Source organism: Bos grunniens, chromosome 4, assembly GCF_055505025.1.
Source record: "Bos grunniens cultivar Pamir isolate PY7600 chromosome 4, Bosgru_T2T1.0, whole genome shotgun sequence".
In the NCBI taxonomy this organism is placed as follows: Eukaryota; Metazoa; Chordata; class Mammalia; order Artiodactyla; family Bovidae; genus Bos; species Bos grunniens.
In genome coordinates this window covers 83,979,196-83,996,244 of record NC_141168.1, presented here as the reverse complement: position 1 = coordinate 83,996,244, position 17,049 = coordinate 83,979,196, and the positions used below count along the sequence as shown (strand labels likewise).

General features: G+C 36.1%; 1 protein-coding gene across 5 annotated transcripts in view; it reads left to right on the top strand.

Moving 5' to 3' along the window:
- Window positions 1-17,049, top strand: part of SEMA3A (semaphorin 3A) — a 553,854-nt gene that overhangs the window by 246,844 nt on the left and 289,961 nt on the right. For 2 of the 5 annotated variants that reach the window (XM_086398572.1, XM_086398574.1), the window contains exon 3: window positions 6,189-6,300. The exons of the other annotated variants lie outside the window; for them this stretch is intronic. The gene's annotated coding sequence lies outside the window, so the exon portion shown is untranslated. The remainder of the gene's footprint in view (window positions 1-6,188; window positions 6,301-17,049) is intronic. 5 annotated transcript variants of the gene reach the window in all.

Genomic DNA, 17,049 nt, shown 5'->3' with positions numbered 1-17,049 from the left:
AAACTATTAAACTCTTAGAGGAAAACACAGGCAGAACACTTGACATAAATCAAAGCAAGATCTTCTATGACCCACCTCCTAGAGTAACAGAAATAACAAAAATAAACAAGTGGGATCTAATTAAAATTAAAGCTTTTGCACAGAAAAGGAAACTACAAACAAGGTGAAAAGACAACCCTCAGAAGGTGAGACAATAATAGCAAATCAAACAACTGACAATTCTCAAAATATACAAGCAGCTCATACAACTCAATACCATAAAAGCAAACAACCCAATTAAAAAGTGGGAAAGGGACCTGAAGAGGCATTTCTCCAAAGAAGACATACAGATGGCTAACAAGCACATGAAAAGATGCTCAACATTGCTCATTATTAGAGAAATGCAAATCAAAACTACAATGAGATACCACCTCACACCGCTCAGAAGGACCATCATCAAAAAGTCTACAAACAATACATGCTGGAGAGGGTGTGGAGAAAAGGGAAAACTCTTACATTTCTGGTGGGAATGTAAACTGACACAGCCCCTATGGATGATGGTATGGCGATTCCTTAAAAAGCTAGGAATAAAAGCACCATATGACCCAGCAATCCCACTCCTAGGCACATACTCTAAGGAAAGCAACATTAAAAAAGACACATGTACCCCAGTGTTCATTGCAGCACTATTTACAATAGCTAGAACATAGAAGAAACCTAGATGCCCATCTATAGATGAATGGATAAAGAAGCTGTAGTACATAGATACAATGGAATACTGCTGCTTCTGCTGCTGCTGCTGCTAACTCATTTCAGTCATGTCCGACTCTGTGTGACCCCATAGACAGCAGCCCACCAGGCTCCCCCGTCCCTGGGATTCTCCAGGCAAGAACACTGGAGTGGGTTGCCATTGCCTTCTCCAATGCATGAAAGTGAAAAGTGAAAGTGACGTCGCTCAGTCGTGTCCGACGCTTATCGACCTCATGGACTGCAGCCTACCAGGCTCCTCTGTCCATGGGATTTTCCAGGCAAGAGTGCTGGAGCGGGGTGCCATTGCCTTCTCTGACAATGGAATACTACTCAGCCATAAAAAAGAACACTTTTGAATCCGTTCTAATAAGCTGGACGAACCTTAGAGCCTATTATACACAGTGAAGTAAGTTGGAAAGAGAAAGATAAATATTGTAATAGTTCAGTTCAGTCGCTCAGTCACGTCCAACTCTTTGCGATCCCATGAATCACAGCACACCAGGCCTCCCTGTCCATCACCAACTCCCGGAGTTCACTCAAACTCATGTCCATCGAGTCAGTGATGCCATCCAGCCATCTCATCCTCTGTCGTCCCCTTCTCCTCCTGCCCCCAGTCATATACTGACACACATATATGGAATCTAAAGAGATGGCACTGATGAATTTATTTTCAGGGCAACAAAGGAGGAACAGACATAGAGAACAGACCTATGGACACAAGGGGAGGAGAGGAGGGAGAAAGGGAGATGTATGGAGAGAGTAACCCAGAAATTTACAATACCATGTGCAAAACAGATAGCCAACAGAAATATACTGTATGACTCAGGGAACTCAAACAGGAGCTCTGTGACAGGCTGAAGGGTGGGATGGGGAGTGAAATGGGAGGGAGGTCCAGAAGGAGGGAACATGGGTGTACCTGTGGCTGATTCTTGTTGGTATATGACATAAAACCACAAAATTCTGTAAAGTAATTATCCTTCAATTTAAAATTTTTAAAAAAAATAGAAAATGGGGGGAAATGTCCGAAGAAAAGATACTAAAAGTAATGATTTTCATGAATTTCGTGTTATTTAAAATTTATATTGGAGTGTTATGGTTCATTGTCCTCTGATTTCATTCTCAAAGAAGTATTCAAATCATAACACCTCAACTCTTAGGTAAAAGCCCTTCTAATTTTAGACTATGTATTCAACTCTGTCTCCCTTCATTTTTCTTCCTACTTAGTTTCACTGACCTCCAACACATTTCTTGTTTTTTGCTGAACTTCAGTACCTGACTCAAGTGATTTTTCCCCAACCATGTATTATTGCTTCCTTACACACAGAGTCTGGAGAAGGCAATGGCACCCCACTCCAGTACTCTTGCCTGGAAAATCCCATGAATGGAGCAGCCTGGTAGGCTGCAGTCCGTGGGGTCACAAAGAGTCGGACACGACTGAGCGACTTCACTTTCACTTTTCACTTTCGTGCATTGGAGAAGGAAATGGCAACCCACTCCAGTGTTCTTGCCTGGAGAATCCCAGGGACGGCAGAGCCTGGTGGGCTGCCATCTATGGGGTCGCACAGAGTCGGACATGACTGAATCGAGTTAGCAGCAGCAGCAGCAACGCACAGAGTCAGACATGACTGAGTGACCTTCACTTTCACTTTCTAGGTAAATTCAGCGTCTTCAGTTTTTGCTCAGCTGAGAATTTGCCATTTCATTTCCTTGGTCTCATCTCCATTTAACTCAACTTCAGTGACTAAATCTGATAGTCACATCTGCAACTTGTCATCACCTTGAGGGGTTTGGAATAAAAGATTGAGACAACTCAGTCTTCAGCCTCCTTTCTTTGGCACTCTCTTTCCCAGTAAAGGAGATCAGTACTTCATCTCATCCAACCATCCAATAGCCTGATGTTTCTATTTTCTCAACTGTTACTATTTTTCATTTCTTTATAATCTTACAAGTTTAGATTATATTTCACTATCAGGATAATATCTCACTTCTCCAGGCCAGTTTAACTTCTTTGCACCTTTCTGCTAAACCCCAGTGTTGAATCATTTGAATAACCTGTCATCTTCATACTTCCACCAGAACTGCTAGAGAAAAATAAAACAGTGAAGTTTAGTAACAGTACACATTCATGATGACAAGCGTCAACCAGGCCCTAATGTTGCCCAGTGTTTCTTAGTTTTCCTCATCAACTCTCCACAGCTTTCCACAGAAATCATGTCAAGATTTATTTATCTTCCCCACATATAGCCTTTCCCTTCCTCCATCCCATCCTCTGAGAGATAACTTAGCCACCAAAACTGTAATGGAGAAAATAACCATCAAATGAGAACTATCCCAACTTTTGCTAGCTGATAAATGTAGCTGTCTCATTGCTTATAATTTTCTTATATCCTCTCAATACAGTGGATGTTTCCTTCCTTCTATTCAATTTGTGTTCTGGATTTCATTCTCTATTTCCTTCTTGGAGTTTTCACTCTATCTTATATTGCTTCAATCCAGAAACTTCAACTTTTGCTTCTTTACTAGACAATTCTTTACTGGATAATTCTTATCATGATTTGGCAATAAGATGTCTTTCACCTACAGCTTCTCTATTCCCACACCCCTCTCTAGCTGCTACTCTCTTTTTTCTTTTCTTTCTTTCACAGATAAATATCCAGATCTATGTAGATATATACATGTATTAATATGTAAAACACATATGATATGTACATGTATAACAATACATTACATACCTATATGTAACTATAGTGTATAGTATACATACATGCATATATAACACATAGATTGTATATCTATATCTATTCTACATACATTTAATCGCTACCAAACTGATCTCATTAAAGTTGAAAATAAGTGATGACTTTCACTTAATCAAACAGGCACTTTGAAAATATTATCACAGATTTTGTCTTTTGGACTTTCCACTAGATTAGAAACTCATGGTGGGGGCGGGGGGGCGGGGGGCAGTTCTGGGGCTAAATCTGTCTTGCTAAACTTTTAGCAAGTTCTCCACACAACTCCCAGGAAATATTTGCTGTGTGATTTAATTAATATTATCAAAAGTCATATAATATTTTTTTAATCAGAACTTGCATTCAGCAAAACGTTGACCTCTGTAGAAAGAATGATTTTGTTACTTAAGCACAAAGGAAATGCTTTCTAAAGCTTTCAGAGTTGGGCTCTCTTATTCAACTTTATTTAAGTTCACACTTTTAACATTTTAAATTGATGAGTTTATAGAATACAATTTCTGTTCATGAATAGGAGAGTAAAATAATGTATTTTATATTATATCATTCAATGTATCTCGATTCTTCACTGTAGAACAGAGACTCAATTTTTGTATGTAATCCTGAATTACTCTATAGGTGAGAACTTGTTTTTCTAATGTATGTGTACATGGAAGTTTGGTTTTCATAGATGGTAACTATTCTTTGAGGATTACAGAAATGTCTTAATAAGCAGTAATAGTTCTGACAGGTTCGTAACTTACGAAGAGACTTTCAACAACAGATCTTACATGTATAGTCCATTTTGTTGTATATGCTGCAGCAGATTCAATATCACATCTGGAAAGAAAATCTCATTCTTCCTGTGTTATGTTGTGGTTTGCCTTTTTAGGAAATTAGTGTTCTTCTATTTGAGTATGAATGGCTTTTCCATCTTTAATCTTTCATAAATGATTATCAACCCTATTCTGCATGGCTATTAAATTATGTGATACTACATTTTAACAGCTTCTCAGAATCACTGCCTACCTGGCACCAGTCAAGTGGTCTAAGACTGATCTTGTTCTTTCTCAACACCTACCAACATCCCTCCAGAGAAAAATAACATACAGGGAAAGGGACTGTTTGGAGCATTTGCTTTCCATTCAGTCTAGTGCATACTTGAATATTTTTTGATTGATCTGCATATTCAAAAAATTGTATATCATTTTGTCTCTGATTCATTTTTCTTGAATTGTAGAATATTATTTTTAAAAACCATATTATTCTTGTAGTTGTATTTATTGTAAGAATGTGTGATATCAAATTTCTCAGGACCCTAAAAGTAAATTTCTCTAGTCTTCCATACCAGGAATAGGCATATGAGAAGTTCTCTGCAACTGGTGTGTTTGATTTTTGTGGACCTGGAATCACATGCTTGGTTTTACTAACCCCCTTATCAAAGTAGAGCAGCTGCTTAGATGGGTGAAAAAAGGTCTGTGTTCTCTCGTTGTTCCAGGTTAGTCTGAAGAGACGTCCTAATACTCGTGAGAATCCTGTAGATTTAGTGACCAGGAAATCGTAACAGTTGATCTGAAGATGAAACTACTTTTGTTGCTCAGGGGATGTGGTGAGGCAGGATGAGTCATGTAATAATATGTTCTGTGTAAAGAGTACCAGGTCAGTCACTAGACATGTAGCGTGGTTTCTGCAGGACCTCTGCTCCATGGGTAGCCTTTCAAGCTGTAAAGACATATAGTTTACTTGAGTCAGCCCTCTTGCTCAAAAATAGTCTGCCTGTCTTCACTTAAGCATAGATGTCATCACTACAGGATAAATGAGAATACGCTGCTTATCCTGGAGGCAGTTCTTCTGACCATGTGCACTGGCTTCAAGTCCTCCTGTCCACTTGGAAGCAGATTCTTCGCTCCCACTCATGTAAATCAGTCCTCCTGGCTTCTAACCTGCTGTTTCTCAGTCAGAAATTCCAACGCAGATGGTCTCCTGATCATTTACCAAAGCATAGCACCTTAGATTAGCAAATGATACTTTTCATTTTAACCACTGTTCCTGAAAACTCAAAGCACTGCAACACTGATAGAATTAAGGGCGGCCAATTGCACAGAATAAAGAAACTCATAGTGTTATTAAGGCTATACTTTGCTGCGTTTTGAAAAACACTTTTCTTGTTGCATAAAGTATTTAAAAGGCATGGATTATATTTAAACCTGAAATTTTTATGGTAAGAAAAGTCTTATAGGAAGAGTACATTTTATGAATTTTATCACTACTGTCTCATCCCCATTTAATACAAAATAATTAACTCTTCAGGAGGTTACGTACTTGCTGGACATGGACATTTTTGCCGAATTGAATGGAAAACAAAAGTAAAAATTAAATATTCCATAATTGACAAGAGTTTATTCTTAATAGGTTTTGTAGGAAATGGGGAAATCAGAATACTGTAAGTCTGGAGTTTTTCCTTCATCGTTTACTTTTTTAGATAACGTATTGATAAAGGCGGCCACCTGAAGAAAGTTTCCACTACTTAAGAAATACTGGACTGTCAAGTTACATTGAATTGTGAAAACAGATTAAAATGAAAATGTAAAGTGCCAAGCTTGTTTTAGGGTTAAGAAAAAAAAAAAAAAACACACTGGCATATGGCCAAAATATTTGCCTCCCAAATGTCATCTTTAGAACGATTTTTTAAACCCACTGTGATTGCTTCTCCCTCCTCTCAACTCCCAGCAGGCTAAAGCAGACCTCACATAAGTCCCACACAGATGTAGACAGAGAAACTGCTCATTATCAATCAACGAACACAAACAAGTTGAAGACTGCTCAGTTTCCCCTGTTAAAGGTAAAGAGGCTTAAAGCCCCCAAAGAGTTTATTATTCTGGTGCTAGGATCGTCAAAGTCATTTGACTTTGACTTGCACGGTAGCCACAGAGGTTAAATTAAGGTTAAGTTTCCCAAACAAAATGGAAGCAATTAAACAGTTAAATAATGTTGCTTTATTCTGTTTGTTTGTTTTTAACCCAGAGACCCCAAAATGTATAAAAATGTAAATTTTTATATATTTTTAAGTAACAAAAATTATATATAAGAAATTGCCTTTTATGCTTAATTATATGCTTTCACGTGATATTTTTCCTCTAAAAACATCACACCAGAATAGTATTATAAATCCAACCAGTAACTCATTATAAGATATCTCCTTTTGCAAGAGGATGTACAAGGACTCTTAAAGTTTATAAATTTTGACTAGGCAGGAAAAAATCAAGCTTCTTGAAATGGGATAATATTTTTGTTTGAGTATGGTCAATTAGAAAGAAAACTGGTCACAGAGTCTAAAGACCTGGAGGTAGCTGTTTTTCTTTCCTGAGAGCATTATGCAAGCATAACCTACTTTATCTTTTACAAAACATTTATATATTTAGTAGCTCACTTGAATTCTAAAATAGCTTTATAAAATAGAAGGACATTTGACAAATTTTTAAAAATCAATAAAAATAAAACTCATTATGTATGTGACTTGCCTAAGATCACGTTTAGTAAGAGTTGGGGCTAGACACTGCTGCTGCTGCTAAGTCGCTTCAGTCGTGTCCGACTCTGTGCAACCCCATAGACGGCAGCCCACCAGGTTCCCCCGTCCCTGGGATTCTCCAGGCAAGAACACTGGAGTGGGTTGCCATTTCCTTCTCCAATGCATGAACGTGAAAAGTGAAAGTGAAGTCGCTCAGTCGTGTCTGACTCCCAGCGACCCCATGGACTGCAGCCTACCAGGCTCCCCTGTCCATGGGATTTTCCAGGCAAGAGTACTGGAGTGGGGTGCCATTGCCTTCTCTGGAGCTAGACACTAATTCACCACTAATTCCGTATGTTACATTACATCTAGTTGGAATCATGTCTCTTTAAGTATAGTGAAGTATTTTGTTTATTTCTAATTAAAAACAATATTTTGGTGGTATTCTTAAAGAATATCGTTTTAGCACTGTAAATAATAGTTGACATACTATTTACTGAATCTATATGTCTGAAAAAATATCTTAACCCACCACCATGGGGAATAGGAGACCTGAATGTGTTGACTGTATCTGCATATGTCAGCAAAAAGAAGTTAAAAACAATTTGGACTGTGACCAACACATGTCCTTTTCTTACTAAAATCTTTTCCAGCTTGGTCTTAATTGCTATGCTGAGAACAAACACTCCCCTGCCATAATTTAGTCAAAAAGAGTTTCAGTAGCAGGGTTAATAAAAGAGGAAGGGTGGAATTGGAGAATGGCCCTTTCAGAGATTCTCTAGATCCTGGGCAATCTTTAGGTACAGAAGCCGTAGGGTTGGGGCAGAACATGATCCTCTTAGGAACGAGAGGCCTGGTATCCAACAAGGTATAGAGAAGCACTTTATTCCTCAGAAACAGGCAAGGGAAGAAACTGAGCTGCATGAAATATTGCACTGGTTTGCCAAGTATAGACACACCCAGGTTTCCTGTTCCACATGAGGTTAGAGCTTGGATCACAGATGTCCAGCCAAATGTGGCCTTGCTCTGACCCAGATCATGCCACCAGAGAAACCAGTCACACTGAGGAGCAGTTCTTTCTTTGTTCCTTGAAGCCCTACACTCCCTTGTAGTGGGAACCTTGAGCTATTAAAAGGCTTAAAAAAACTTTTTGTTGTGTCTCTTAGATGGAGTCCCTCCCAACACACAGAGTGTAATTAAAAAAAAAAAAAAAAAGTGGAACTTTTTTAGGTGCTATGCATAAAGAAAACCTTTTAGCACTAAAAACAATCATTGATATGCTGTTTATTGAATCATGTTTCTGAAAAAATATGTTAACTCTTCATAGATAACTGGGTGAAAGGATGCAGTTTTTACCTTTTGGCAGAATAAGTAGAGACAAATTCTAGAGGAATCTCAGTGTATATCTGCTGATTCCCAAGAAAGACAAGTATTCAGTATACAGTAAAATATTTTCTTAACCATATGTTACAACTTCCCAGCAAAAAGTTATACTGTTCATGGTTCCCTTTTGCTGTCATGGAGTGTTTACTTGCTAGAGCATGCCACACGCAGGCATGAATGATACACAAAGCATCGTGATTATGTGTCAGGATGGTGTTGTCAAGAACTTGAAGTACTTTTTAATTTTCTTTTGGTAATTTTCTCTCAGGTAAAGTATTAGCAGCCTTTAAGGAACAAGTTAGGATTTGAAGAGAAAGCAGAGGATTGGTGAGGGAAAAAATTTGTACATGAAAAGAAAACTAAGATTTATTGTATATCTTAAGTGTTAGTTTCGTCTGTCATTACCAGAAAAGAAACCACAAATTCCAGTTTCTATCTTGAAGTGATAAAGGCAGGTTGTATGTATGGTTATCTACCTATCAGCTATGGGATGGTGTGTGACAAGAGAATGACTGCTTTATTCTGCCTAACACAAAGCAGAAAGTAGTTCAGTGGTTTTCTTTTTTTCAACTATAAAAGAGCCTAGTCAGTTTGTCCTAACGTAATCCAGAACATAAATCTCACCTAAAAGCTTTTGAAGAAATAATTTAAGCTCAACATGTATTTTACCTTCTAAGCGCTGCATGGATCAATAGCTGTAGTTCTTAAGGTCTCTAAGCCTCATGCTGTCTGAGCAGCAACACTCTCTTCTGAACAGCTAGCTGGTGGGAGTAGTTTTGGTGGTGGTGGTTGAAGTGATCAAGAGTGTGGTTGCTCCTTGAATTTATTCAAAGTATTTTGGAGGCAGAATAGCTGATATCTTGCAGATATTTCCCCTTTATTCTTCCTCTTTTTATGGGCCAGTCAAAATGTTTTGTTGTATTTTGGAAATTTTATCACTCTTTATTTACTTACCTCTTCTTAACTGAAGGGTTTTGTTATTGAAATTTATTTCGGTTAAAAATTGGATAACTTTTTCCGAATGCAAATGTTGGAAAAGACACCAACTTTGGGATATCAGTTAACCCTAAAAACAGAAGGAGAGAGAGATAGTTTGCTATTTTTTTATATTGCTGATTTTTTCATTTCCTAAAATATAAAATACAATGGAGAGATAAGGAACAAATATATCAATATGTGAATGTTGGTTTAACAGTGATGGTGGATATCAGAGTGAATACTATATGACATTTTTCTGAAAAGTTGAAATACTTATATTTAAAAAATTTTAAAGCTACCCAAAACCTCAATGTGGAACCACTAGAGATTAAAACTAAGACAGTTAATTCATTTCTATTGCTACACTCAGAATTAATTATTTCAAAACTTGAGAATAAGTCTTTCTAGGTTTACTTTTTAAATAAATGTTCTCATACTATTTTCTTGGTTTGTTTTACTTTCTGCAAATTTTTTTTCATACATTTTACAGCTTGATATTTTAGTTTTTCTCTTCGGCATTCATATTTCACCAATTTTTACAACTAAAAGCATTTCCAATGTCAATAATTATACTTAAGAATCATGGTATACAATCGTATCATCATATTGTACTATATCATTTTACAGTAATGTCTTCTCCAGTTATTAAACATTTTTATTGTTTTCAACTATTTTCTGCTGAAATAGCACTTTTATAAGTAACTCATTTTGATGACTTCCTTAAAACTAATTTTTAATACTTAAATTACAGTGTCAAATACAATACACAGTTACAGTTCTTATACATATATACACATCAAGCCTTTATCTAGGATAGTATTGTTTCTTTTTTAGGAAGAGTATGCTAGTGCTTAATTTATCACACCTTTAACCTGAAAAATATAAACAAAATCTTGGATTTTTGTCAAGTTAGGAGAAAATATATTAGCTCACTTTGATGCTTTTCAATTTGAGTATTAAATATATATGTACATAATAGTCCTTTGAATTTCTCATTTTAGAGATAGCTTTTCTATAACTTAGGATGTTAGTAATTTATTAGTTGTTATTACATATATATTTATATTACTAATCCTATGTTATATCTGTGACAAACAATAGCAACAGTTTGTATTTTGTTTTGGCATAAATAGTTTAAAATTTTATATCATCAAGTCACTGGGCTGAAATCAAGGTCAACAGTCCCATCCTTCTTCTAGAGGCTCTAGGAGAGAATCCATTCCTTGCCTTTTTCCATTTCTGGAGCTGTCTGCCTTGGCTCATGGCCCTTTGTCCCATCTCGCTCTATCTCTCTCTTAAAGGGACCCTTGTGATGGAATTTAGGGCCTGCCTGGGGTGACGCAGGAAATCTTACTTCAAGGGCCTTAGCTTAATCACATCTGCAAAATTTTTACACTTAAGGTAACATATACGGGTTCCATAGACTGGGACCTGTCATGTTTTGATGGCCATTACTTGTTCCACTGCAATTCTATTTAAAAACATTTGTAGTAAGTTACATGTTCACTTCTACTTTTTTTCAGTCCTCTTATAATTCTCTGTCTCTTGCTCCACATTTGGATCTGATATGTCTAGACTAGCCTTGGTGTTTTTCTGATAATATTTGCAACAAATAATACTCTTTATTTTAGGATGCTGAATATCTAGTTCATTTAGGTGGAAAATGGTGATTTAAAGCACTTGAGACTATATATGTATGATATTTTAAAATTGTACTCTATATTTACTGATTTTGATTAAAGCACTCATTATTTAGACTGATGATGCTGGAAGAAAACATGGGTTCTCCCTATAAAATAATAGAAAAAATAACTATCCTACTACATTATATCATATCTTAAAATTTAGTTGGTGATGGTAGCTTTTTATTAGAGATGTAAACTCCAGTATTCTTGCCTGGAAAATCCATAATCAGTGGAGCCTGCTGGGCTACAGTCCATGGGGCCTCAGAAGAGTCAGATATGACTTAGAAACTAAACAATATTTTTTAATGACTGCTATTTTTTTAAAAAACACAATAGTTTTACGTAGACTAAAGGTAGTGATTGTGCATAAAACTCTGTCGTTTGTGGAAGCAATTTCATCCAAAGACGGCCTCCAAAAATAATTAAACTCAGTAATGTGATTTTGATTTTAAGTTGAACTCCTCAGATTTAGTGCCTCGGATCTCATTACGTTTCTCAAAATATGCAAAATACATTCTAACCACAGTTGTTTTCCTTTTATGATCCAATTTTTAGACTGTAAAAAGAAATTGCTACCTATAAAATATAATTGGCATTGCATTTTTAGTCAGAGAGATAACCAGATGCTTTAAAAAAATGAATTCATTATACAAGATTTTAAAAACGTTCTGTGAGTAATTACTTCATCAAATAACAGTTCAGATATTTTTCTAAAATATTACTTGTATTATATCTTCCATTTTTCTTTGATATTTGAGTATAAAATGAATATGCCATATGGCTACACAAAGAGGATTACTTATAAAGTGTTTAGTGGATGCCAGTCCAGGTTCGATGCACGATACTGGATGCTTGGGGCTGGTGCACTGGGACGACCCAGAGGGATGGTATGGGGAGGGAGGAGGGAGGAGGGTTCAGGATGGGGAACACATGTATACCTGTGGCGGATTCATTTTGATATTTGGCAAAACTAATACAATTATGTAAAGTTTTAAAATAAAAAATAAATAAATAAAGTGTTTAGTGGGTGCAAATGCCTGTGGACAAACAAGTTAGTTTACCCACAAAAAATTTTTGCTCAAATATTTTAGATAAAATGTCTACTATTTTAAAAATTGAAAAATAATTTATAGGGTAATTCAATTTTTGATTATGTATATCCCTAATAAACTGTTAATATATTTTTTGTTTTCTCTATAGCATTTATGCTTAGCTTCACAGTTCTCGGAATCTTGCAAACTATTCTAAAATCTTTTATTAAAATAAAAAAAATCATATTTTAGTATTACTATTATAGTACACTTTTCTTATAGTCTTAGAAAACATTCTTAATGTTTTTGAATTTGAAATGGCTTTAAATCATTGTGGTTTTCATAGATATAGTCAAACTAGGAAATGACAATATGTGCACTTTCATAATACATGGAGTGAAACACTTAAATTTTTCTAGGAAAAAATTAACATAGAAAAACTTTACAGTTCTATTTTACTTGTAAAAAATTATGCTTTTAATATTATGTGTGAGTGGTTATGAGTAACCTATTCATAAGCTACCATTCCCCCTTTCTCCAAGTGAAGGGAGTTGAGGCAGCTGACTGAGATACATAGATACAAATTAAATGGAGGACAGAGTTCAAAGTGTTTAAGTTTGAAGTGTTTACTTATATGCATTTGATCCTACAGTTACTTTCTTTGAATAGTATGCTGATTATGACAGTTTATCAGAAATGTGAAGTGGAGGTATTATTACAAAGCCAACCAGTTTAAAAATCTCAAGATGCTAAGGTTGACTGCTATATTAATAACTACTGATATACTTACACAGATTGGCAAATAGATAAATTATACATGGAAATAAAAAGATCTATATATCTAAAAATAGGTATATTGATATATATCAATAACTACTATTGTATAAGCCAAAATGATATGTATGTTACTGCTGTTGTCCAATCTGATAGCATATTTTTAACCAAGCATAATTCATAGAGTTGTTAATGTTACTCAGTGTAATATGAATAGTTGACTTTTACAAATTTTTCCTACAGAAGTAGCTATTGCATTTCAAATGCTCTTTTAAAATATACTTTAAAGCATTTATAGTGTTCAGATTTCTAATAATAATTTTAAATGTATTAGAATGTTACACATTGGAAACATCTTCCCTTATCAGGATACTATTAATATAAAGATATAAGGTCTATTTTCTGTTTTATTTATTTATATGTATTGACATATAGTTGATTTAAAATATTACATTAAATATACTACTAGTTTCAGGCATACAGCATAGTAATTAAAAAATTTTATAGATTATAGTTCACGTACATTTATTGTAAAATATTGGCTCTATTCCCCGTACTGTGCAATATGTCCTTGTAGCATGTTTGTTTAATAGACAATAGTTTGTACCTCTTAAGCTTTTACCCTTATCTTGCCCCTCCTACCTTCCCTTTCCTCACTGGTATATTCTTTATATCTGTAAGTATAAGTCTTTTTGGTTATATTCAGTACTTTCTTTTATTTATTAGATTCCACCTATAAATGATAACATACAGTATTTCTCTTTCTCTATATGACTTACTCCCTACATCCATCATGTTGCTGAAAATGGTAAAATACCAATCCTTATTATGGCTGAGTCGTTTTCTGTTGTATAAATATATCACATCTTCTTTATCCATTTGTCTATTGATGGAGACTCAGGTTTCTTCCATATCTTGACAATTGTAAACAATGTTGCTATGAACATTGAAATGCATGTATCTTTTTGAACTGGTGTTTCTGTTTTCTTCAGATATACATACCCAGGAGTGAAATTACAAAATCTTAAGACAGTTTTATTTTTTAGTTTTTTTGAAACATCTGTGCTAATTTCCACAGTAGTTAGATCAATATTCATTCCCACAAACACTATACAAGGATTCCATTTTATATACATCCTAGGCAATATTTGTTAATTGTGTTCCTTTCTTTCTCTTGAAACATAGTTGAGTTACAACACTATGTTAGTTTTAGCTATACAGCAGACAAATTCAGTTTTATATATATATATACACACACACACACACACACACGTGTGTGTGTATATATAATCTTACATGGGCTTCCCAGGTGGCTTGGGGTAAAGAGTCACCTCCAGTGCAGATGTGGGTTCCATCCCTGAGTCAGAAAGATCCCCTGGGGAAGGAAATGGCAACCCACTCTAGTATTCTTGCCTGGAAAATGCCATGGAATATGTTAGAGCATTTGCCATTATAGGTTTTTATAAGATATTGAATATAGTGTTGTGTAGTAAATCCTTATTGCTTATCTGTTGTATGTGTAGTAGTTTTTATCTGAACTTTTCTAATAATTATCAATGTTGATCATCTTTTCTTGTGCCTTTTGATCATCTGTATGTCTTTTTTGGAGAAAGAAAGTACTTCTACCTTTTGTCCTAGAGCGTGGGAATTTTTCTGTGTGTTTTAGGAGTGGAGTCTCTATTTCCCACAGCCCTCCTGAAAGTAAGACTTATTGGCCTTCAAAGCCAAATATTCTAAGGGTTTGTCTTCCCAGAGGAAGACCGCCAGGCTGGGAAGCCTTATGTGAGGCTTACACAGTTGCTCTACTCCTTGGGGAGAAAACTCTTCAGTTGTAATTATTCTCCTGTTTGGGGATCACCTACCTGGGAGATACGGGTCCTTTTTTAAAATCATTAGTTGTGTAAGATCTTCTCTGTTAAGCTTCAGTCTTTTTCATCCATAGATATTCTGTAAATAGTTATAATTTGAATCTCCCCTCCAAGAAAGAAGGTGAACTCAGGCTCTTTCTACTCTGCCATCTTGGCTGATCTCTCTATTAGGTTTATTTTCAACTCAGTTATTGCTCCATTAAAACATTTACTTCACTGAGCATTCCCTCTTACTTTTAACAAGTTCTTATTATTGAAGTAGTACATTGTTCCAGTATTTCATATTTTTCCAATATGAATAACATTATTTTGGATATCTTATTTTTCCATCAAAGAGGAAAACGATGCTTGCTTATTCTCCAGAGTAGAGTTTAACAGGCTACACCTGTTAAACTAATGAAACCTTCCTCCAAAATAAAAAGATGATAATTGACTCATCATTTATCACATAGCCAGTTAAGAGTTATGAAAAGCTGGAACCCGGATCTCTTGTCTTTTAGGTCACACATATAGTAAGTAATGGCCCAGTTTTAAACTCTTGTCAGTTGATTTGAAAACCATACTACTTAGTCTCTGATATAGCCTTGTTACTAGTATTTGTTGAAAATCTGATTGCCAGAAAGCATCAAGCTTTAAGATCTTCCAACTCTGGAGGTATTGTACTAACATTTCTTGAACCATATTTGAATATGCAATTTGAAGACATAAGGCCCTCAAGCTTACTCCTTGGAAGGAAAGTTATGACCAACCTAGACAGCATATTAAAAAGCAGAGACATTACTTTTTCAAAAAAGGTCCATCTATTCAAGGCTATGATTTTTCCAGTAGTCATGAATGGATGTGAGAGTTGGACTATAAAGAAAGCTGAGCGCCGAAGAATTGATGCTTTTGAACTATGGCATTGGAGAAGACTCTTGAGGGTCCCTTGAACTGCAAGGAGGTCCAACCAGTCCATCCTAAAAGAGATCAGTCCTAGGTGTTCATTGGAAGGATTGATTTTGAAGCTGAAACTCCAATACTTTGGCCACCTGATGCAAAGAACTGACTCATTTGAAAAGACCCTGATGCTTGGAAAAATTGAGGGCAGGAGATGGTTGGATGGCATCACCAACACTACTGGTGTTGTGTATGGACATAGGTTTGAGTGGACTCCAAGAGTTGGTGATGGACAGGGAGGCCTGGTGTGCTGCAGTTCATGGGGTCACAAAGAGTCGAACACGACTGAGCAACTGAACTGAACTGAAGACCCTCAATTTGGGCTATGCTTATTTTTAGCCATTATTTCATTTTCCTCAATCACAATGTTCAGTTTAGTTCAGTTGCTCAGTTGTGTCTGACTCTTTGAGACCCCATGAATCGCAGCACGCCAGGCCTCCCTGTCCATCACCAACTCCTGGGGTTCACTCAGACTCAGGTCCATCGAGTCAGTGATGCCATCCAGCCATCTCATCCTTTGTTGTCCCCTTCTCCTCCGGCCCCCAATTCCTCCCACCATCAGAGTCTTTTCCAATGAGTCAACTCTTTGCATGAGGTGGCCAAAGTACTGGAGTTTCAGCTTTAGCATCATTCCTTCCAAAGAAATCCCAGGGCTGATCTCCTTCAGAATGGACTGGTTGGATCTCCTTGTAGTCCAAGGGACTCTCAAGAGTCTTCTCCAACACCACAGTTCAAAACCATCAATTCTTTGGCGCTCAGCCTTCTTCACAGTCCAACTCTCACATCCATACATTACTACTGGAAAAACAATAGCCTTGACTAGACGGACCTTTGTGGACAAAGTAATGTCTCTGCTTTTGAATATGCTATCTAGGTTGGTCATAACTTTCCTTCCAAGGAGTAAGCATCTTTTTAATTTCATGGCTGCAATCACCATCTGCAGTGATTTTGGAGCCCCAAAAAATAAAGTCTGACACTGTTTCCATTGTTTCCCCATCTATCTCCCATGAAGTGATGTAGATATATAATGTAGATATATAAATATATATCTATATATATAATAACATAAATATATAAATAACATAAAAATTGAGATTTTAATAATTATGGGCATGGACTCTGTTAAAGAATCTGCCTGCCAATCAGGAGACACAACTTCAATCCCTGGGTCAGGAAGATTCTCTGGAGATGGAAATGGGAACCCATTCCAGTATTCTTGCCTGGGAAATCCCATGGATAGAAGAGCCTGGCAGGCTACAGTCCATTGTCACAAAACAATCAGACACAACTGAACACACACACTGTATATAATTTAAATTATAATGTAGTTGTCTGTAAAATCATTGTTCCTTTTCTCAGTAATCAGCTTTCAGAGAAACATGCTCACTGATATCTGGCAAATCATTTCCTCCTTACTGCTTCTAGAAC